A 22,793-nucleotide genomic window follows, 5' to 3' on the forward strand; every position below is an offset into this window, starting at 1 on the left:
GGCCCCCTTCTCCAGGGCAGGGGTGCTGGGGCAGGCAGGAGCCCCCCCAGGAGGGGGCAGGCAGGTCCTGCATGCCCTGGAGCGGGACCAGCAGCAGCTGTTACAGGGCCCAATACTGGACAGCCCCAAAAGCAGGTGTCCTCAGGGCAAGGTCCAGCAGCTGGACCAGGCTGAGTGAGGCCATCCCTGCTCCCTGACCAAAAGGCACAAAAAGCACTTGGATGGCAAGAGCCTTTCTGGCTGGGGGAACCCGACTGCGTGGGAAGGAGGGACAGCCTGCAGCCTTCCTCCTCCTCACTGCAGACAGTGAACCGAGCAGGGTGGACACGGGTGTCGAGGTGACCCCCCGAGGGCAGGGCTTTCTGGGCAGGGGCTGTTGTCACAGGGGGGCTATGGTACCATCTCCTGTTGCCATCACCCCTCATGGGTACTCGGGCTAGAGGTGGCCCCAGGGATGGAAGATCCCAGGGGCCTGGTGCCTGCTCCACTGTCACAGCTCAGGGCACCCGGGGCCAGCCCCAGGGTGGCAGCAGGTTCCTGCATCCCGTGCCCAGAGGGACGCAGCTCCCTCCAGGTGAGCTGCTCCGCACAGGAGCTGAGCCACCTGCAGGGAGAGGATCCCTGCTGGCAAAACCTCCCGCAGGAGACCAGGCCCAACAACGAGCTGCCTCCTGCCTTTGTGGGTTTATTTTTTCTCCTGAGCTCTCAGAAACCACATTTGCTCTCTCCTCAAGCCAGGCCCGGGAAGGCTGCTGGGACAGCAGCAACACATGGGTTCCTGATCAATCGATGTGAAGCAAAGAGCTGCAGCAGCAGGGAAGCAGGCAGATACATCAACACACTTCCAGACAAGCCCAGCAAGTGTTGCTTTCCAGGTACCTATGTCCTGTTCCTCACAGCACATCCAGCTCCAGAATTCTTCTATTATAAGGGAACTAATTTTATTTTTTTTTTCCTGCTCAAAATATTAGTAGGCACCAAATCAAGACAACTCAGACTGTTCCTCAGCTCTTACCAAGGTTCACTGGCAACCAACCCAGCACTTCTGCCACCCACTCTCTGGTCACTGTGCTATTTTTGCCAAACATAGAAAGAATTTTTTAAGCAAAACCTGAAGCAGACATGTAGCAATGAGGAATTCAGAAAAACACATTGAATTTTAATCATTATGTGCAACTAACACAGAGCCTAGTAATGGTAATTTTGGGCCTCTCTAATTGACTTATTTATAACAACTCAAGATATAAAAGAAAAAAAGGAAATAAATTAGATCTTAAGTGATCTTAAGAAGAGGACATAGGGAAAAGCTAAACAAATTCCAGTTTCAATGAAAATAATTCAATCATTCCAACATTTTATTGACAGCTTCCCATCCTTTATCAACTGACTCCTCTGGTCTCCAAGCAGATGTTATTCACTGCCAAACTGAAAAAGAAAAAAAAAAAAAGTAATTCTACTTCAGTATAACAATGCAAAGTTCCATAAATAAATGAAAACATTTGACCTCCAGGCACAAGAGGTGTCAGTGAAAATGCCATGAAAGCTGCATTTTAATTTGTCCACTTAATTTCTCTAGGAAGAACCACCCAAGGTCGCCTGCAATTAGAAGAGCTTTGAATTCTGCTGTTGAGGGGGAGAAAATAAGAAAAGGATTACCTCAGCAGCAGTCTGCAAGTCTGTGTAATGCATCTGAGCTGCAGAGAGAGAAGCTGCATCTTGAACCATTCCTCCAGAGCCTCATCTGTGGACCTACTTACCTTTTAACTGACAAAGTGAAAATGTACCTGTCAGTACAGCATAAGAAAAGACTGTTTCTGTTCTTCAGGTGCTTTCAACCTGATCCTGAAGAAGTCATTTAGGGGGAACAGCTGAATGTGATTGAGGAACCTCAACACTTTTGAGGGCAATAGGACCAGATATTGAACAGTGCATGGATAAGTTTCAAGCTACTACAAAACCAGGATGAAATAAATGAATCATACAGAGCTTTGGGAAACAAGTACATACAAACAGAATGCATAAATCTGCATACATGCAAATCAGTCAGGAAACCATGAGAGAGGTATCATGTCATCCCTTGAGCTTTGCTTTTGCTCCCCTTTCAAAGATGCTCTGTACAACAACTGCCCATCTCACAGGAGTTTATGGTGAGTCTGATTTGCATCATGCTATTTACCACTGTGCACAGCTCCCTTGCAGAAAGTTAAGAGAAAACCTGGAGATGGCTGTAGCTACAGCAAGCACCTAACACTGCCTAGAAGTCCATGACATGCAGAAATATTGAATGTATTTTTACCTTAAGTTCCAGCTTTTGTTACTGTCACTCTGGCATCTTCCTCAAAAGAGGAGGAGAAAAGATCTTGGAGAAAATGCAGGAGCAGGGAAAGTGTGAAGGAGATGTGAACACACAACAGCAGACCTTTGCTGGGAGACAGAGGGGGGTGTTTAAACCTCCTGCTGAGATTCCCACTGATCCCTACTGAAGGTAGAAGAGCTGGAACCAGCTATCAGGCTCCAGGCAGCCAGGGAAAATTGTTGTAGCACTCAGTAAATGACATGCTCTTCCAGGTAAATTTCTCTTTCCATTTCTCCCTACCCCCAGTCCCCCAACAAATTCTGGAAAATCGTTATTTAAAATTGTTAACAGAATACTTTGGAAGTGCAGACTAATATTTCCAATATGTTTTTCTAGCCTCTTTTATTAATGTATTTTTTGGTACTAAAGTTTTTGTAAACTAAAGTCTGCTAGCTCTACTAAAGATGGAGATATTTTTACTACAACAGAATTAATTTCTCCCCACACCAACTGGCACATATTAAAGTAACCCATACTGCCTCCTAGGACCAGAACTTTTTGCTTTACATACCTGTAAGTTTTTCTACATGAAGAACTAAACCAAGTAAGGCAATACTGTTATATAAATAAAAAACTATTTATGTAACATTAAAATACTCTCAGGTCTCTGTATCTTCTCTTAATCCGATTTAAAAAGTTTATCTTGGAATATAGTTCATCCTAATTTATGCATGTTACCTTTTCTTGGGTTTCACTGAGATAAGCTTCCTGGAGTTGATTTTCCACATAAGTCACTCTTAGTCATGTAAAATCTATTAAAAAAAAAAAAAAAAAAAGAAACGGAAAATCCCAGCAGTTCAGCTGATAAGACTGCTCAGAGACCATAGAACCCCACTGGGTAAAGAAATGCATCAGCTGAGATCAGTTTTGAATTGTTGCATTTAAGGCACAGAATGTATATGGGGAATTTAACTTGTCCCTATAATAAGCAGAACACTGAAACTCACTGAGCTACTTCAGAGTTTCACATTTCATTATGCATTTTCCTCTTCTGTCATGAGACAGAGGAGCAGAACCTCCTCAGCTGTCTTTTCCACACTGCTTTTGTCAAGCCAAACCACAGAGAGAAGTCCTAATCCATGTCTTCCAATGCCATATGGTCATAGGATCCCTTATCCTGACATCCACTTCCTTCTTTGGTTGTAACTTGTTAGTGATTTCCAGAAGAAACTCTAATTTTCTCATCATTACAATCTTATTAATTACCACACTTACACTTGGGAATGTCTTCCCTGGTTGCTTTCTGCATAAAGATGAGTATTTTAACTGCATCTTCCAGTCCAAGTTCAAATTAACACCTCAGATCATGCACCTTAGGCAGAAAAATAAGGAAAACAGCAAAGCTCCAGAAATTAAAGATGGGATTTACCTCTGGCAGGTTTCCAACAATTGAAAGGGAGTATGAGAAATATTTGTTCAGCATCTGAACACACCGGTGGCTGGTATCTGCTTCAGGTGTCATGGTCAGTCTGCCTTGGGATTCCTCCAGCAAGTTCCTAGGAAATCAGGGGTATTTCCAGGAGGCTTGCCCAACACAGCCAGGTTTTAATTGATTAGCAACAAGTGTCACTTTTTCAAATAAATAAATCTTATAAATAAATCTGTGAAGTTCTCAAATTGTTCACAATTGTTTTTCCATCAATATTCTGAGTGCTGGTTTTTCTATCAGTTTGCTTACATTTAAAAAAAGGCTGGGAAACTGTTTGAGAAGCAGTACAAAAAACATTTGAGGCCAAAAAAATCATTACCAATTGCAACAAAAGAGAAGTTTGGTACTTTCCACCAAGTCCATTCACAAGCACAGATCAGGTCACCACTACTTGTATGTCTCCATCTTAGACAAAGAAAAGCATTTTGTGAAGAAACGGCTTCTTAGCAGGAAGAAGCCAACCTACACCAGGCTCTAAGTGTTATGCAGCTCTTCACTCAATGCGATAGGAAAGCTTAGGTTCTGTGGCAGGTCCCTCATGCACTGGGAAACACTTGGACCTGGAGGGGAAGCAAGTCTCTCCCATGCTGACAGCCTGGAACCATGGGGGAAGAGGATGACATGCGGGACCGGCACGGAGGTGGGAATCCTGCATCACTTCACTCACATGCTGACTGTGAGAGGATGCAGAAGGTGCTCTGGGGCCTTCCCAAATCTCTCCAGAGTCCTGACCACAAGCTGCCAAGCTGCTGTTTGTCTCTGGAAATGCAATGCACAGCACCAGGCCATCCTGAACCATCCAGGCAGGTACCCCAGGGGACTAGGAGGGCTTGTGTACCACCTATGAACACAACCAAGGGATGCTCCTAAAACAACTGACAACATGACACCTGAAAAACACCTGCTACTTCAGCCCAATAGTCACTGCTCACGTCCCCCGAGTCACCTGCAGTGCTGATGTCCTGCTCTGCTCCTGGCTTTGTGCCTCCAAAATAAAAACCCCAACACCTAGAAGGCAGCCAACACAGCCACCACTTGCTTCTTCCCTCCAACACCGTCAGCCAAGTCACCTTCCAGCACTCTTGCTCCCTCCGTGCCTTTTGGCTTGTCCCTCTGCATAACACAGCCCCTCAAACCTGCTGCTTCAGCACCCCATCCATCACTCACCTTGCCAGAGGCCGCTCTGCTGACAACATCTCGCTTCACACTTGGATTTGCACCCAGAAAATCCAGCCAGAGAAGCTCAAGCTTGTCAGAACCACCAGCTGTCCTGCCGATACTCCGGAGCTGCATGACTGTCCTTCTTCAGCCGGCACTCTGCTCCCCACTTCCGTGCCCTTGGCTGTGCTGCTTGTTGCTCTGCATCTGAAACAACACAAACACACCCTGTAAAGCAAGTCACCCGCACAACCACAGGTAGCTTGGTGAGGCCAGAGGTCTCTCTGCCTTCTGCATATACCTTCTCACTACAGCTAGAAGAAGAAAAGCCAGCTAGGGAGCCCCATCTGTGCAAGCTAAGGCACCTTCCAGATCTGACCCGCTCCCCTTCTGACTAGTGTAAGCTAGTCAGAACCGCCAACGGCCCTGTTGATACTCCAACGCTGGATGCCGACCCACCTTCATCCAGCACCCTGCTCCCCTCTTCTGTGCCCTTTCATGTGCAGCTTGTTCCTCTGCATCTGAAAAAAAACCAAAACAACCAACAAACAATGTATAAAGCAAGTCACCTGGATGCTGACAGACAGCTTCCTGAGACCAGAGGTATGTTTGCTTTTTGCATGTGCCTTCTCACTACAGCTAAAAGAAGAAATCCCCATGTGTGCAAGCTAAGGCACCTTCCAAACCTGACCCGCTCCCCTTCCACACTAACTGCTGCTCCCAACCAGTCACGAGGTTCAGACTGGACCCCCTTGCTTTCTAAACTCCTTCTCAGAGGAGTCTAGGTGCGGCTGGATCCAATCCTAGCCCCGGACCGTAAAGGAAAGTCAACACAACTGTGGCAGTTGCCTACCCGTTGGCCCAGAGATGGACCGTATGGTCTCTGCCAACAGCATTGGTCCAAATCAACTTGCTTCCACACCCCCATAAAGCTACACTACCCTGTCATCAGTACTGCTGCATCCCTGGGCAGGGCAGCTCCAACCCTCGCACACAGACCAGGACTACACACAGACACTGTGACTGACCTTGTTATACCAAAAGTGGGGTCCTTCACCTGGTACGCAAGATGCCAAAATACATACAGAGCAAAGGTATTTTCATTTATGCAAACACAGGGTGAGAGGTGGTTAGACACAAAGCTGCCCCCTGAAGTAGCAAGGCTATGTACATTTATGCACTTGTGGTTAGTTTCCTCCACCTAATACATATTTAGAGTTACTCTACTCTGATTGGTTAGTGAATTTCTCATTCTGATTTCGAGGTACAGCAGACACAGTGGGTAGGTCTTCAGTTGGAGGTGGGCAGCCTAAGTGCTGGAGGTCTGGTTTCCACATGCATGATCTTGTAGCAAGCAGAAGAGATCACTCACCTATACCAACTTTGGCAATTCTGCCACATTTTAAGCAAAGCTAGTACTTCCTTATCTTCTTGTTTCAACCACAAGATCTTTATTTCATAAGACCTTTGTAATTTTTTTAACTCTCTTGTCCTTGCTCAGTGAAAGATTCCACTGTATCAAGTACAGCAACGTGACCACGATACACGAGAAGACCACAGGACAGGAGAACAATTCCCATAGGGAAGATGATGCTGGCAGAGAAGCCCTGCGGTGCCACGATGGTACAGATGATCTAAAGCAGACCTGCCAAGGAGAGGCAATTGCCACCACACACAAGAGAAAGCTACCATCAAAACCAGAATAAGGGATGTGTGAGAAGCCATGCTTGAAGACCTAAGACCAGTGAGGACACAGGGATGAAACCCCAGATGACGATTCTGTGGAAACAGCAGACTCAAAAGCAGAGCTGCAGGCAGCACCTGGCTGGCCACCGCAAGAGATGAACGCTCAGAAACGGCCAGGATGTGACACACGCCAAAGAGATGCACGCGTCAAGCTGTAATTGTGAGATGAGAAGGGCTCAACAGGCTCTGTGCCAGTGAAGTGATGCATTCCGGACTCTTGGGAGGGCTACTGAGGTGCCTGCTGGTCACCGAGCTATGGAGGCACCAAGACCCAAGGAACATACAGTCTGAGACACGGAAAACAGACGACACGAAGTACACGCCAGACACAGGTTGGAGCTGCCCTGCCCTGTACACACTGACATTGTGCTGAAGAGTAACCCGTCCCTTTGCCTGCCCCAAGGGGACTGTGCTCTGCCAGTCCTCTCCCCTACACCAACTTTGAGAACCCCCCCTCCAATCCCCAACCTTATCCCCTCCTCCCAGACCCTCCACTTAGCTTTCAGATGGCCAGGGCTCCGCAGCCTTCCTCCTCGACAAGCCATCCTTGCCGGGATGTTCCTGCCATCGCCAGGCTCCTCATAGTGATCTGGAAAAAATCACCAAGAAACCCACAGTTAGTATTGATAAGCATCACATCAGACACTGCCAACTTCTTCAACATCCCCTGCTCAGAACCCCCATGGTGTTCTCCTCACCTGCTGGTTCCAGAATCAGATGCTGAGGCCATCCTTGCTTGTGGCATCTAAGATACCAAAAGACCCAATTACTGCTGTGCTTGTGACAAGTCCCATGACCCTCCTTGCTACCACCCTGGCTCACCCCAAACACCCACCCAACCCCAACAGCAGCCTGCACAGCACCTACACACCCAAAAGGTAGATGCTTCACTGAGTTCCCACAGGTTAACTTTATCCTAGACACCAACCTGGCTGACGCCTGTGTCATCTCCACAGATGGCCCGTTGGCATGCTGCTCCACTGCTCCAAGGCTGCAAAACTGAAGCAAACAGCACAGGCTGAGACACTGCCTGAGCCCACAGCCTGCCCACAGCTATTCCCATCTACCACTCTCACCTTCGTGGCTCACCTGTCTGGCCTCTGATGGTCACAGGTTGCCACGTCCAGCCCTGTGTGCTGCCTGGAAAACACAAACAAGGGATCCTCATCACACACTGACAACACAACACCTGGAAAACAACTGCCAGATCAGCCTGCTAATTGTCACTGACCTTGCTTGAGTCACCTCCCGTGCAGATCTCCCGCTTCACTCGGTGCTTTGCACCTACAAAACAAACCCAAACCATGAGCCAGTCAATAGAGGCATCAGTCACACCCTCCCTCAGACACCAGGGGACAACTCACCCCAGGTTCTTCTTCAATATGCACCAACCCACTTCCTTACCATTCCCTGTTCCTCTCCTCCGTCGCCCTTTTGCAAGTGGCTCGTCCCCCATCATCTGAAAAAAATGGTATCAAGCAATCACTTGCATACAATTCAAGAGGTTTCGATTTAGGAATACTTTCTAGATCCCAACTACCTAAAGTGAAGCTAAAAAATAAATTAACATGAAGTCCCACACATTCAGGCCTTAACGAATTGGACACCTCATCTGCTTAGCTGTCACTCGAGGAGTCTCTCCCAGATGGCTCCAGCCACCCCTCTCAAAAACACTATGAAAATGGCCGCCCTCCCCTGCTGAGGGCTGCTACTTCACTTCAAATGCTCCATCTGTGCCCCAACAGGCACAGGCAGCACAGCAACACAAACCACAGGCTCTCACTGCTATTCCTTGCCCAACCCCACAGTTGCTACAGCCTCCAGAGAGAGCAGCTCCAACCCAACAGCACAGAGACACAACACACAAACAATGTGATGCAAGCACAAGTAAACTCTCAGCAAGAAAAACTACTCCTCCAATGCAGATGACAAGACATATGGGACTACAAGCATGACATTAGTGTTGAAGAGTCCAGAAGTCCCTCCTGTCAAGTCATGAGGATCAGACCAGACCTCCTTGCTTTCTAAACTTCTTCTCAGGGAGAAGCATAGGTGCAGCTGGATGCAGTCTGCACCTCTGACTGTGAAGAGAAACTCACACCCTCAGTTCTGCCACAGACTCAGTTTATTGCAGCTCGAGCTGGGTGCCTCCAGAGAGGGACCCCACCTGGACTCTACCTGTGCCTTTTACAGACTCACAGTCTGACCACATGCTAGTACCTGCAACTGTTAATCCAATTACCTCCCACAATGACAACATCATTCTATTCCGATTGGTTCTATGCTCTGCTGTCTGATGGTCCCCATTCACTATCAGTCACTTGTTGACTGGACAATTTTTCATTGTTCTCTTCCAGTTGTTTCTGTGCTGGATGATTCTTCCACATTCCCATTTTGTCCCATTTCTCCAACTTAAAGTCTCCGTCATCACATCTTCTCATTGTAGAAGATGATCTTGAATAATTATCTTGGTGACTACACCTTGTTTCAATATTACTGCGGGTGGTAGAGTGAAAGTCTAACTAAGGTTCATCACAGGAGTTCAGCTAAAAATTAATTAGAATTGCAGCCTAAGGCCTTAACACTTCAGCTACTTATGCTAAGTCAAGTCAGGAGTTAAGTAACTTAGGTCAAGTAGTTGTCAGTTTGCCCAAATCTTTAGCATGTATACAATTCAAACTGATATCCATTTAATTAACATTTCTATCTCAATATTCCTATAGTCACTCCATTTCTGATTTTGGCAGTAAGGAGGCTATAAGGCAGCCCCAGAGAAAGAGTCAAGAGTCATGATCTGTGACAAGAAATCAATCAAAATCAAAACAGACAGATGTACAAAAAGCCTTGCTAAGACCTAAGAATGCAAGAACATGGGGAAGAATACCCAGAAAGAAAAAGGGCTCCCTGTGAAACAGAAGCCTCCAGGGTGGTGCTGACAACACCAGCAATAAGAAGACTGAGCAGAAACTTCTGAGTCAGCAGAACAAGCTGTGCTTTTGAGCTCTGACGCAAGAAAAGCAGCGCCCGATCAGCGCTGTGATGATGAGCACAGATGCTCAGGACCTAAGGATGGGGCACAAGGTGAGTGCTGTGCTCCTGGAGCACAAAGAGGAGACTGGGACCCAAGGAGGGTCCAAGATACAGAAGACAATGGACTACACAAGCTACACAAAGGCACACACACAGGCTAGAGCTGCCCTGCCTGGCACACGCTGGTGTCATGCTAAAGCATGATTCACTCCCTTCACCGGCCCAAAGGGGATGCTTCCCAGACAGGCCTCTCCCTACTCTACCTTTAAAGTCCCTCCCTGCAATCCCCAGTCTTGCCCCTCCATACCCTGAGGCCTCCCCAGCACCCATCCCTCAACTTAGCTTTCAGGGGGCCACAGGTTTCAATGCATTTTAGTTTAAAGAAAACTCCACAGTTGGTCAACTACATATGGGTCATATACCCCAGGGCCCACCCACTCCCCTTCCCACAACCCCCTGGGAAAGGGGCAGGGCCAAACACCAGCTGGAATTAAGGGCTGGGGGAGCAGCACCTGGATCTCTCACCTGCCTCTGGGCACATGCTGCGGGGTGGGGCTGAGGAAGACCACAGCTAGGACATGCCCAAGAGAAAATCTCCAGTAGAAAAATCCCTCAAGGACTATTGAGATTAAAATACTGATTAAAGGAATTTTGGAATTCATAGCATAAATGTTAAAGACTTGGGCAAACTGAAAACCACCTGACATAAACGACTCAGCATGAGTAGCTGGAGCCGTTAGGCCTTAGGCTGCAATCCTAATTAAACTGTAGCTGGATTCTTATGATTAAACCTTAGTAAACTTCTACTTTGCCACCTGGAATAGTATTGAAACAAGATGTAGACAATGAGGTAATTACTCAAAATAACCTTATGCTTTGGTAAGACAGATTGACCAAAACTCATTGGAGTAATTGGACTGACAAGCGGTCAGACTGTGAGGCCCTAAAAGGCACAGGTAGACTATGGGGAGGGTCCTTCTGCAGAGGCACCAGCTCGAGCTGCAATAAACCAACTCTGTGACAGGACTAAGGGCCTAAACTTTTCCTTACAGTCAGAGGTCAAGACTGGATTCAACTACTCTTGGAGCATGCCTAGTGACATCTTAAGCACTGTCACTTTAAATGGAAGCAAAGAACTAATCAGCCGATCGCATATACCAGTGATAGAATCTAATTCATATTACGTGTTTCTGTGGATAAAAGTAGCTCTTGTGCTTTGGGAAGCTGACCTTGCTTTGTGGAATACCACCCTGCTCCCTTTCCTGCACAGAACTGGATATTAAAGCAAGTCTCTCTACCCTGCCTCAGTTTTGGGTTGTTGTGCAACAGGTGATAGACCCCACTTTTGGGACAACACTATGGCAACACAACATTTGGCAAAAAAACTTTGACATGCTTAACACACAAGTTTTCAATAACTTGCAAGTTGCTTCCTGCTGTTGTTGCTCTTCCTTCAAAAATTCTACTCCTAGTCAAGATGCTCACTACAGGATCAAGTGTTTACTTCCATCACTCTTCCAAAACTATCCAGATGACAATTACAGCCCTGAAAGGGGAGGGAGAGAGAGTAAAAGATCTCAGGCAGCAAAAGAGCTCTGCAGGCCGGCACCCACCAACACTGCATTCATTAAAAAGTTACTTCTGAACTACTATCTTGTACAGAATCCTTTTACCAAAAAAATAATAATTTGCTTTTGCCTACATCCCAAAGGGTTTGTGAAGTCAGTTCTGTATTGTACAACTCTTTTCAACACAGAAAGAAATTACTAACATTTGCAGCTCATTTGGCTTGGTTTTCTAAGGTCTTTCATTCATAAACTACTGGAAAATCATGGTGGTTTCAAAAAGCAAGGACAAACTATGTACCAAATGTACAAGAAAAGTAAATAAGTGAAACAGTACAGATTTTACATTATATTTGGAACAAAATAAATTGAAGGAAATTACTCAGACCATGTATTATTCAGTATAAAATTATTCATTACTTACTAGCCGCTGTTGCTATTGCCATTGTTGTTTGTAAAGAGAGACCACAATCCACAAGCAGAAAATTATAAAATGAGAAAAAATATCTTGAATACAGTTAGTTGAAATACAAACAATTCTGTACAATAGAAAAAAAAATTCTAAGAAAAGAACTTTGAAAGAAGACTGGGGCATGACCATTGACAATGAAGAGGCTGCCCATTGTCAGTGTGCTACAGTTTAATAAAAAAAAATGTTCCATTGTTGTATACACACATATGAACTGTGTGTGCAACTGATTAGTGGAGAAAGAAGGCAGCAGAATGAATGAAGCTGATTTTGCCTGGGAGTGCTGGAATAATGAACTGGACTTTTTGACATACACGACATTGATTTTGTGAATTTACGTTATCAACGCAGCATTAAAAATTTGTAAGCGTTCTCTGTTCCAGTCTCCTTAAGGAACAGAATGACAGATAAAATGGAATCAAAACTGGGTGAACAGGTAACACAGTGGGTCCCAGTCCTTGGAGAGGAGAATTCTGTGGGCCATGAAATCACTAATAATGTCTCATTTGCTGGTAGACAGCACATACCACACGGAGGTGCTGCAAGCGCACACACTGAGTTGTAACAGAATGCTGCTTAGCAGCAGTTGTGTCAGTAGCTCGGACTGGGAAGGGAATTTATGGAATTAATTAGAACTCTGATCCTCCTGAAAAATCATATGCTAACCTGAGAGCACAGTTGATCTATCTGGATCAGAATTATTCCCCTTAGCCCATCATAAACAAAGCAGTGGTAAAAACAAACACCCATGGCCACCTCAAGTGGATCCTTCCAGTTGGGTCTTGGGAACTCTCATCACATCCATCTCCAGTTCCCTGTCCATACACTCACATGCACACACACATATTCAGTGGCCACAAAAACGTCTGCTCACCAAAGTTCAGGATCAGAAAATTTAGCAGAATTTGTAAGCCAAATGAGGGCACATGCTTATATCTTGTATGTGTTAGGAGGAGCTACATATTCTGCTATTTACCATTGGAAAAAAAAAAAAAAAAGCATAACACAAAGATAACAGATTTTTCAATATTTCATCACCTGCAAAATTCTACATTCACTAGGAAATTCAGCTCAAAGAAGTAAGACCGTGGCACACTATTATTCTGTGATATTAATACATACATGTGAAGCCATGCTACTGTGCAATCCTGCTTACTATACGTATTGCAAAGACTCAAAGAAACTGAAGCGTTTTTCACCTCAAGATCAGCCTTAGAGTTATATGAAAATACAGCTATATGAGCTTTCTGCACACTACGAGAGAAGCACCATAAAGTGTATTGACAAAATATGTAAAGCCCACAAACTGTATTTTGTTGCTTCCTTCTTCAGAGCAAAAATGGCTCTCTCCCTTTTCAATGTTAGAAGGTGCCACCCTATTACACAGCAATGATGTCAAGGTGCTACAAGGGCAAACGTTTGCCCTCCTCCAGTTCCTGATAAAGCAAGTGGATTTTTGCTGCTGGTGGTTTGCTTTTCTCTGTTGTTGTTTGTGGTTTTTTTTTCATCAAAGCAGCACTGCCGTTGCTAAAACGTCTCAGATGTCAGCGAATAGCTTTGTAATGCAGCATCTCGACATTTTCTCCTGTCCTTCGCTGTCCGCACGTAGATGGCAAACAACCAAACAACCCTTCTGCGGGTGCACCCGCCGTTCTGCGGGGCTGCCGCTGCTCCCGGTCCGGGCTCTGCGGGCAGCTGTGCTCCCGCACTTCCCTCTCGGCTGCCGCCCCGCCCCGCCCGCCCCGCACGGCCCGCTCCGCGCTGCCCGCCCCGCCCCGCCCCGCGCTGCCCGCCCCGCCCCGCACGGCCCGCGCTGCCCTCAGGACGCGCGGCTGGTGCGGGGTGTGCAGCGCTTTGTCCCGGGTCACGTCCCCGCGCGCCCATCGCTTCAAGGACGAGACGTCCTGCACCAGCGCTGCCGCCTGCGGGCAGGCAGCCCCGCGGGCCCGGCCCGGCGCGGGGAGAGCGCGGGGCGGGCGGGCTCCCGCCCAGCCTGCTCGGCGGCCACGGCGGGTGCGGGCGGGCAGTGCCGGGCGCCGTGCGGGGGTCGCTGCCCCCGCTGCCGGCCGGGCGGCCCGGCCTGCGAGGAGGCTCCGGGGACCCGTGCGGGCCCCGGCACCGCGGCCGCGGGGGGTCACGCACGAGTGCCAGCGTTGGTGGCAACAAGCCTGGCACTCACCAACACTGCACTTTTGTTTTATTTAAAGCACACTCCCCTGAAACAACTGCACGCTCACCCCCTTCTCCCCCCAAGGAAAAGCAACAACCAACCAACCCCCCAAACAACCCCCTCCGCCGACCCGGTACCTCGCGTTGCTCTCCTCGCGGAGCCACCGCTGGCTCGGCAGCCTGTGTCCCCAGAGCCGCGCCCCCCGCCCCAGCAGCTGCCTCCCGGCAGCTCCGGCTGCGCTGCCCGCTGGGTGCTCAGCGGGAACCGGCCCTTGAAGGGCGGGGAGTCAGAGCTGCTCGCAACAGACCCTGCCCCACACCCCTGCACCCAGTGGGCCCGGGCAAGGACCCCCAGCCCACAACCCTGCTTACAGGTGACTTATGAGAAGGTACAAACTTTTTAGCAGGGCCTGTAGTTATAAGAGAAGGGGGTAATGGTTTTAAACTAAAAGAGGGAACATTCAGGCTATTTAGAAGGAAGAAATTTTTTACTATGAGGATGGTGAAATGCTGGCCCAGGTTGCCCAGAGGTGGTAGATGCCCCATCCCTGGAAACATTCAAGGTCAAGTTTGACAGGGCTCTGAGCAACCTGATCTAGTTCAAGATGTCTTTGCTCACTGCAGGGGGTTAGACTAGATGAACTTTTAACTGTCCCTTCCAACCCAAACTCTTCAATGCTTCTATGATTGTAATTGGCAGCAGATCAAACAGTCAAGAGTCACCTAATGATGTTGATAACGTCTTGTCAACAGGCATCACCAGAGCTCTTCATCATTCAAAAAACCGAAATTGTTTTCATCTTCCCACTGCCATGCTACAGATTTGTCAGTGAAAAAAGGAGGATGAAAATTTACTGCCTGTATACAAATTTTATTTTATTTTTAACATTTCCATAAATTAGCTTGTACAGTGACCTTCTGTGTCACAGCTAGGGCCCCATACACTGCAGCACTACCAAAGCTCGTAAGCACAGACCAGGACTGTATACTGAGCCATTATTTCAAGAATTCTGTCCTTTACTGCAAAATACAGTAAAAAAAGGTTGTTTTGAAGCCTAACCCCAGCCCCCCCCCCCCGCCTCTTTCTCTGTAACTTTGCTGCACTGCTACTACAGCAGGACTTGTAGCATCGCTGTGAGCAATATTAGTTTTTACTTATTTTCAGCTGATAGAAAATCTTTTATCATCATATGCCAAGCTATGATTATGTATATATGCAGTTTGACATAGAGAAAAGCTTCTATGAATGCCCTCTTTTTTTCCTCTACTGCATGATAAGCACTCATCATGCAGGCTACAAGATCACAGGGCAAGATGATGAAAATAAAGAAATATCCTGAAGCTTTAATTCCCTTCTTTCCCATTTTCTAGGGTTAAAATTCATAGCTTTCAGCTAAAAAGCAAGACCCCAAGTGCAACTTTGTTTAACAGAAACTGAGTATTATTTAGCACTGTGTATGGTAAGCACAGGTATATATAGCTCACCACACAGCAATTCTGCCTGAAACACAAGTAGTTACTAATTGATCCACTGCAAATGTTCAAATCATCTAGCAGAAAGATTTCTGAGAAATACAAGGTAAATTCTTATGTGCTAGGGATGAAATTCATACCCTGCAATGATAGCAGCACTATTTTCACTTTATAGTAGCTTAGATGGTACATAAGACTTGTTCTCCTCTACCCTAGAACAGATTCTACACTCAGGATAAGCTTTCATTACAGGACAGCAAGAACATCTTGCAAGGCAGCACAGGAAGTTGTAGCAAGTATGGTATGATCATACAGTGTTTCATGTCTGGAGTAATTTAAAAGCAAAGGATGGGGGTGAAGGTTTCCTCCACTGCAGAGATATCATCTGCAATCATAGTTTTGTTTAACTCCACACTCTTATTTCCAGTTTCATACTTCAATCTGCAATTAGAAACCTAGTGCAGGCTTAGATTCTCACCTTTCAGAAACCATATGGGAATTCAGCAGTCAATTTTCCATTTTGCTTCCAAATACACAGAGATAGCCAGGTCTGTTAAAGTATCCTTATTGCTGCCAGAATGCAGACTTAAAGACAGCATTTCCAATCCAGGTTTCTTCCACTGGTTTTCTTTCAGGTGTGGAAAAGACCTATATAAGACCAAGTGTTCCAAAAGGCACTGAATAATTCTGATGCTCTCAGATGCACCCAGGTGGTGCACACAAACGCGTCTACCAGGCTCCACTGAAGACAAACGGGCATCCCAGACTCCAATGCACAATGAAGGTTATATAGTGTTATATATAGGACAAGGAGTAATGGATACAAATTGGAGCATAGGAGGTTTAAGGTGAATATCAGAAAAAATTTTTTTACTGTGAGAGTGACAGAGCACTGGAACAGGCTGCCCAGAGAGGTTGTGGAGTCTCCTTCACTGGAGACATTCAAGACCCGCCTGGATGTGTTCCTGTGTGATGTACTCTAGGTGACCCTGCTCTGGCAGGGGGGTTGGACTAGATGATCTTTCGAGGTCCCTTCCAACCCCTATGATTCTGTGATTCTGTGATTCTGTGATAGTGTTGCTTTGTGCCTTTCCCAGATATTGGGAGCAGCTTGACTAGTACTCCTTAAAACTAGAATCTAGACATGTGGTGCTTACACAGTGCCTCAGAGCATCCTTGGCTCTTCTGGCTGTTGCCAACTGACAGCAAGAATGAATCATGAAAAGCAGTGTCAGAAAACAGAAGTTATAAATTTCCAGATGTAAGCCATGCTCCTTGTGTTATGCTCCAAAGATAGACATTCTGTGATTTGACTCTAGGCACCCTGAACTAGAAAAATTAAACAGCTTTCTACTCCTTGCAAGTTCAGGAAGGAACTGGGAAGGAGGCAGAGAAACACACATAAAAATTGGAGGGGGAACAAATAAAGACAAAACAAAACAAACAAACCACCAAAACAACCCTGAGCCTTGGTTTCAGATTCCTAAAAGAAAACAAAGGAACCCAAACTGCATAACCTGGCATGATTGTTTTCATACTCAAAATTAGACCTACAGTTACAAGATCACATAAACATTATTAACATAGGCATTTCCTAGTATGAACATCCAAGTTGCTTTTGTTTCTAAACATGAGGTGGTAGGATAAGGACACTGGTATCTAAAGCCTTTTAGTGCTACCTCTGAGAAAGCCAAACAGCTTGGTTACATGAGTATGATACAAGCTGCTCTCTCTAAAGTTGAGAAATTATCAGAAATCTCTGAAGCCTTCACAGAACTCTGAGCATAATTATTTCATCTATTACCACTTGGTTATGCCTACCCTCAAAAGCAATTATAAGCTACCATCATCCTAGAGGAAAAGTGCAAAATCCCTGTCACTTCCAGTCCTGCCAGTCACTGCAGTCAGGTAGCCAGCCTTTCAAGTCCATGAACACATGGCATGCATTACAGTGACTTTCCTTCTCTCTTAACATCACAACAGACCCTACTGGAAAAGGCATAAAAAGCAGCCCTAGAGGAAAAAAAAAAAAAGAAAAAAGAAAAAAAGAAAAAAAAACCCAAACAACTCTGGAAGACTTTTCTTTCTGGTCCAGCATTCCTGCTTCAGAAAAAGGAAGTCCTTCCCTGCTTCTGAGCATCTGTCTCATTCAGACAGAAAAGCTTATAAAACCTAACTTGCAAGAATACAGTGTGGTTTGTTATTTCTTATGGAACCAATCTGCATTTACATCTTGTCAAATTCTGTTTAAGCAAAGGCACATACTCTGGTAGATCAAGAAACATAACAGCAAAATATGTAGCTAGCTAATGGGAAGAGGTAGTCACTTCTAAACACCTCTTATAGCTTACTTTACTCATTCTGGGTAGAACCAGTTTTGTTCTCTTCTGGTGCTGATTTATGTTTAAAAAACACAAATTTTTTGTTCATGTGTATTTTATAAACCGATCTACCTTCTTTGATGATTATGGGCAAAACTTTAGCTGTACTGACAAAATTCTGTTATCATAGCTTGATCATCTAAATTACTTTGATGCAAGTAATGGGGAAATAAATGGTTATGACAACTCCCAGTGTCACCGTCATCACATCCCAGCAATCAAATGGATTCCGAATCCATTGCACCAACAGTTGTTAAATTACCAGTCCCAGGGGCACAGGACACAGACAGTACAGGATCCTCATAGAAAAAGTCTGGATCTTGAGGCCAATGAACTCTGGGAGACTGTTCAATGACACCTCTGGTGACATCAACTTAAGCTGTCAACACCTGTAACGAGAAAGAAGAACAAAGTTCTATGGTAAGAAAGAGCAAGTCTGATGACAGGGAACAATTCTGGGGCAGATCCTCCTCGGGAGGCAAAGGCTTTGCCACTAAGCACCCTTGCTATCATAAAGGAGACAGAGGCAGGCAGCTGTGACATGCAGTGCGATTGTCAGCAATATGACTACCTAAGATGCCACTCATCAGCCAAGTGCAGAAAGCAGGAACTGAGGAGGAGTTTGAGCAGACTTTTTGGAAATGCTAGGGAAGCTGTATCAGTCTTTCTTTGTGTGGATACAAACAGGTGGAAAAAAAGGAGAGTTTATGGCGGGGGGGGGGGGGGAAGCCTAGGCCCTTTGGAAACAAACAAACAAACCTGTCAGGGAGGCCTTAGGCTTCAATTTTATATTTTGGTTGAAGCCTCCCCGGCAGTTTTTGTTTGGCAGGCTTTTGTTTATTTGGGGTTGTTAGTGGACCAGAAATGCAGAGTGATGGTGCATGGCTAGAAAAAATGGTGCAAGGAAGACTGTTTCAGAATCACTAGGAATCTTCAAAACCAGAAGGACCCTACACAGGAGGTGTGCCCTTCATCATAAGCCACACACAGTCAATATGCTGACATTAACAATTAAATAAAATTTTTAAAAAAGGCACAGGAGAGTTTAACCTAAGGATCACAGAGAAGCCAACAAGCATTTAAAAGCACATGGTTTGGGGCAAGACACAAACTTTTGAATTTTCCTAAGTTAAGCATGGAACAGCAGTAATCAAAACACAAGAACAGTTACGTTCAATACCCTTGCAAGAGCAATAAAATCCAGATAGCTACTACAATGGGGCATAGTTTCAAAAAAAGGAGTTAAGAAACTACTTTACTTTTAAATAAACAGAAGTGGAGGTGCAGCTAGAAAAGTACAAGTATTTTATAGCGACAGGAAAACTTTAAAGACATCATATCAGCAATCATTGTTTACTGTTTATTAGAAAAGGCTAATAATTAATCCAAAATAATTATTCTAACAAGGGGAAGAATGACAAAAAGTGGAAGCTATGCTGAAATACAGAAAACAGACACAGTCACAAATGGTCCCATTAAAAGATAATTTGGTATGCCAGAAATACAACTTGTGGAAAACAACCTGCAGACAGGAACAGAACTGATGACTCCTTTTCCCATCATAGCTGGGACTGTGAGACTATGAGAGAGTTCATAAGGCCAAATTATGGTCAAAACATAGGGAAGGCATCAAAAGTGATTTTTCTACCCATTTTGTTTCAGACAAGCTTGGAAAAGTTCCTGTACCAAAAGTTTCCTTTACAGGAGTTGCATTACTGAGTATTTTAAACTGAAGTGTCTCTAGGGTACATCAAGGGATTAAGCCATCAAAATTAACAGCAACAAGTCATTAGACCATACGCTATCCTTTCAAATGCTCAACTTGAGGATGAAGTAACAAACATAATAGCTGCACTGTTATACCTCAGTACCAAGGGACTGGATGGTACCACACATAACATGAATTTTTATAAAGGTCCCAGAAAGCTTCATGCTTGTAAATCCTATGTCCATTCTAGGCATGCTAGTAGAAGCATACTAGCAGAAGCTAGCTAGAAGAATTAATAGGTACATTAACAAGTAGCAAATGTAGATAAAACATCAGCACAGTTTTTGTAGAGGAAATTCATGCCTGACAAATTGTTTGGAATTATTCAGAATAATCAAGGAGCCTGTGGACATGAGAAATCACTTGATGTCCTGTGTTAGGATTTCCAGAAACTGTTCAGTACAGACCCTTGCCAAAGGCTCTTAACCTCTGTTGTGTGGGACAACAGGCACAGTTCTTCCACAGAGAAGCAACTTGTTAAAAGGCTAGTAGAACTAAAACAAATGAATGGCCACTTCATAGTCAGGCAAAAATTGCCAGCAGACTCATGGAGGTATCTCTGCTTAGCCCCAGGAAACCATACTTATACTGGATTTGAAAAAGTCAGGTGAACAGTGAGGTGACAGAGGTTTCTAACAATGTCCTCCTGTGTAGTTAAAAAAATGCCCCCATAGAGGTGCTGCAGGGGCTAACAATATTGTGGGAACAGACAGTAAACCTGCAGATGAATTTCAGTGTGGACAAAGCTAAAAACCCAAACAGGCATAGGGGATGGGGATTCAAAGTTTGAACTGTATACATAGTATTATGGTCTCCAAGAGAACTATTATGACCCAAAAAAAAGACCTTGATAATTAATAGGTTTAAAAGCTCATTGCTCTAAAGCCAGATAGAAGGTTTGGAACTACTTGAAAAAACAGAGAAAACACTGAAGTGAAAAAACCGGTATCACAATTAACCCACATCATTACTCCACCTTGAATATGGTGTATGGTGCAGCCCTCTACCTCTCAGAAATGAGATAGCAGTATCAAAGGTACATAAAAGGATGATATGAAATCACCTGCTGTACAAAACAAACTGGAAAGCAAGCAATCTAGGAAAGGAAAGACAAGAGGCTGGAAGTGATATTATTCACCATCTTCTGTAAAAAAAGTCTTAAGATGCATCAAATGAAATTATGAAGCAGCAAGGTTAAACACACCTCTCCCTCTTCATGCAGTACCTGGATACACTGAAAGTGACTTTTCCAGCAGGTATTGTAAATGCTAAAACTTTGTTTAACTTAATAAATCACTTGGACAAAGTCAGACAAAATGTGCAAGGACACAGGCTCTAGCTCATTAAATTTATCAGATACAGGTCACAATCACCAAAAGGAAAGTAGATGCGACAGGGCACCTATTGCAGCTCAAATCACCTTCAGTTTCCCAGCTTCCAGTTTATAGACTCTACAAAGTTCTTTTTCTTGCGGTTACTTATGGTCTTGCTGAGATTAACAAAATCAGTTCCCATGGTGCCGGTATGTAACAGAAAAAGCCCGAGAAGAAAGAAAAGCCCATGATCACATACCTCTTCAATCCAAAGTCTCTGCCTGCAGCTTTCAATTCTCCTTGTTAAGTCTCGTCTCTTTAGTCAGCCAGGGCCCATGACCTATTTGGTAAGGGCAAACTGCAACACAAACAGTTTTAACAGTTGCATTTCACACAAGTTTTATACCGATTCTCCAGAAGCACTTCCAGAACACAACAGCACCCAAATCAACAGGCTGCGGAGATATCATGGGGAACAGTGGGCTCTTTAAGTATGTCCAAGCTAATTTTTATCGCCTTGTTTCTAAAAGGAAAGAAAACTTAATAATCCATTTTTTTCTAGGGTAATTTAAAGCACAAAACAGCCACCTAAACAAGAATCGTCCATGCTTCTCCACGTGAAGAGCAGCTTATGGAAAGGCTCCAGAGCCTGCGTGGACAAGGCCATCGGCCTCTCCGGTACTCCCTATCCTACCTATTTCGGAGGCGTGGAAACAAAGCGATTCGGTCCCCATTACAGACACCGCAAGAGCAGCCGCTGGAGGCCGGCCCGCCCCACCGGCCCTCGGGAGCGCCCGGGCCGCGCCACCCGCAGGCGGACAGGCCCGGGGGCCCGACAGGCCCGGGGGCCTCCCCCCGCCCGGGGCCTCCCCCCGCCCGGGGCTCGCGCCCAGCCCCAGCGGGGGGGCCTCAGGACACCCCGGGGAGGGAGGAGGGCAGCTCCACCGCGCAGCGCCGGGAGCTCCACCGCGCAGCGCCGGGAATTCGTGAGCAGGAAACGCCTTTTTTGGGCCTCGGAAGTGCCATAAAAGGCGCGGAGGAAACGCCAAATATGGTGTCGCGGTTCCGGCCGCCCCGGGAGCGGCGTTTCCGCTCGGCCTTGGCCGCCCCGCGGCCGCGTGACGGGCCCCGCCCGCCCGCGCGCTCCCGGCTCCCGGCGCGGCCCCGCGGGGCTCCCGGCGCGGCCCCGCGGGGCTCCCGGCGCGGCCCCGCGGGGCTCCCGGCGCGGCCCCGCGGGGCTCCCGGCGCGGCCCCGCGGGGCTCCCGGCGCGGCCCCGCGGGGCTCCCGGCGCCGCCAGCCGTGACGCACGGGCAGTGGCCGATCTGAAGCTGGGCTTTACATCGCAAGCAGCTGAGGTTGAATTCAGGCAAAAGGATCTTCTGCCGTTGACTGGAAAAGCAAGAGGCCTTCGCTTCCTTCCCTCTACCCGCCGCGCTTCTTACGCGGCTTCGGTCCTTATCTGCGCGGAAGGCTCGAGGTGCCCCCGCCGATGGCAGCACCTGCTGATTCCCCGGGAACAGCCTCCTTGAGACCGAGTTATCCTCCCAGTTAGGTTAGGAGCAAACTTCTCAAGAGTCAGAAATCAGTCTTCTTCAGACCCACAGCCCACAAAAAGATCTCACAGGAGATGTTCAGTCAATGCTTTCTCAACCCTAAAATCTGCTTCATCTTCTGGGATGAAGGCCATTGAAAGAGTAGGAGCGAAAGCCCCGTTAATTTTCTTTCTTTGATGTTATAAACAGGAGCAGCAAATGCAAACCAGAAGCCACTGCAATTCAAACCAAATGCCAAAATTAAATTATGAGCACTTTCTAAGAAGCTACACCAAAGGATATCTGCATCAAAATGGCCCTGGCTGGCATATGTCAACAGCTTTTGCAACTTTTTTTTTTTTTTCCAAACCAGTGGCTACAGGGTGATGAGCTTTCTCAGACA

The 22,793-nt window shown here is 46.1% G+C and overlaps 1 long non-coding RNA gene across 13 annotated transcripts; it reads right to left on the bottom strand.

Moving 5' to 3' along the window:
* Positions 1 to 1,138: 1,138 nt before the first annotated feature.
* Positions 1,139 to 21,734, bottom strand: LOC127389967 (uncharacterized). 13 transcript variants are annotated; one of them, XR_007890774.1, is made up of 15 exons: positions 21,552 to 21,734; positions 21,117 to 21,215; positions 18,039 to 18,165; positions 8,094 to 8,148; positions 7,921 to 7,973; positions 7,779 to 7,829; positions 7,618 to 7,688; positions 7,388 to 7,434; positions 5,403 to 7,278; positions 4,953 to 5,150; positions 4,105 to 4,626; positions 3,726 to 3,852; positions 3,035 to 3,108; positions 1,657 to 1,764; positions 1,139 to 1,425 (listed from the first exon to the last, which is right to left on the bottom strand). It is a non-coding gene; the product is annotated as an uncharacterized LOC127389967 (long non-coding RNA). The 13 variants fall into 13 exon arrangements; XR_007890780.1 differs by having other exon boundaries at positions 4,105 to 4,190; positions 4,453 to 4,626; positions 21,117 to 21,734; XR_007890777.1 differs by having other exon boundaries at positions 4,953 to 5,317; positions 5,630 to 7,278; positions 21,117 to 21,734.
* Positions 21,735 to 22,793: the final 1,059 nt, after the last annotated feature.

Source organism: Apus apus, chromosome 13 (genome assembly GCF_020740795.1).
Source record: "Apus apus isolate bApuApu2 chromosome 13, bApuApu2.pri.cur, whole genome shotgun sequence".
NCBI classification, from domain to species: Eukaryota; Metazoa; Chordata; class Aves; order Apodiformes; family Apodidae; genus Apus; species Apus apus.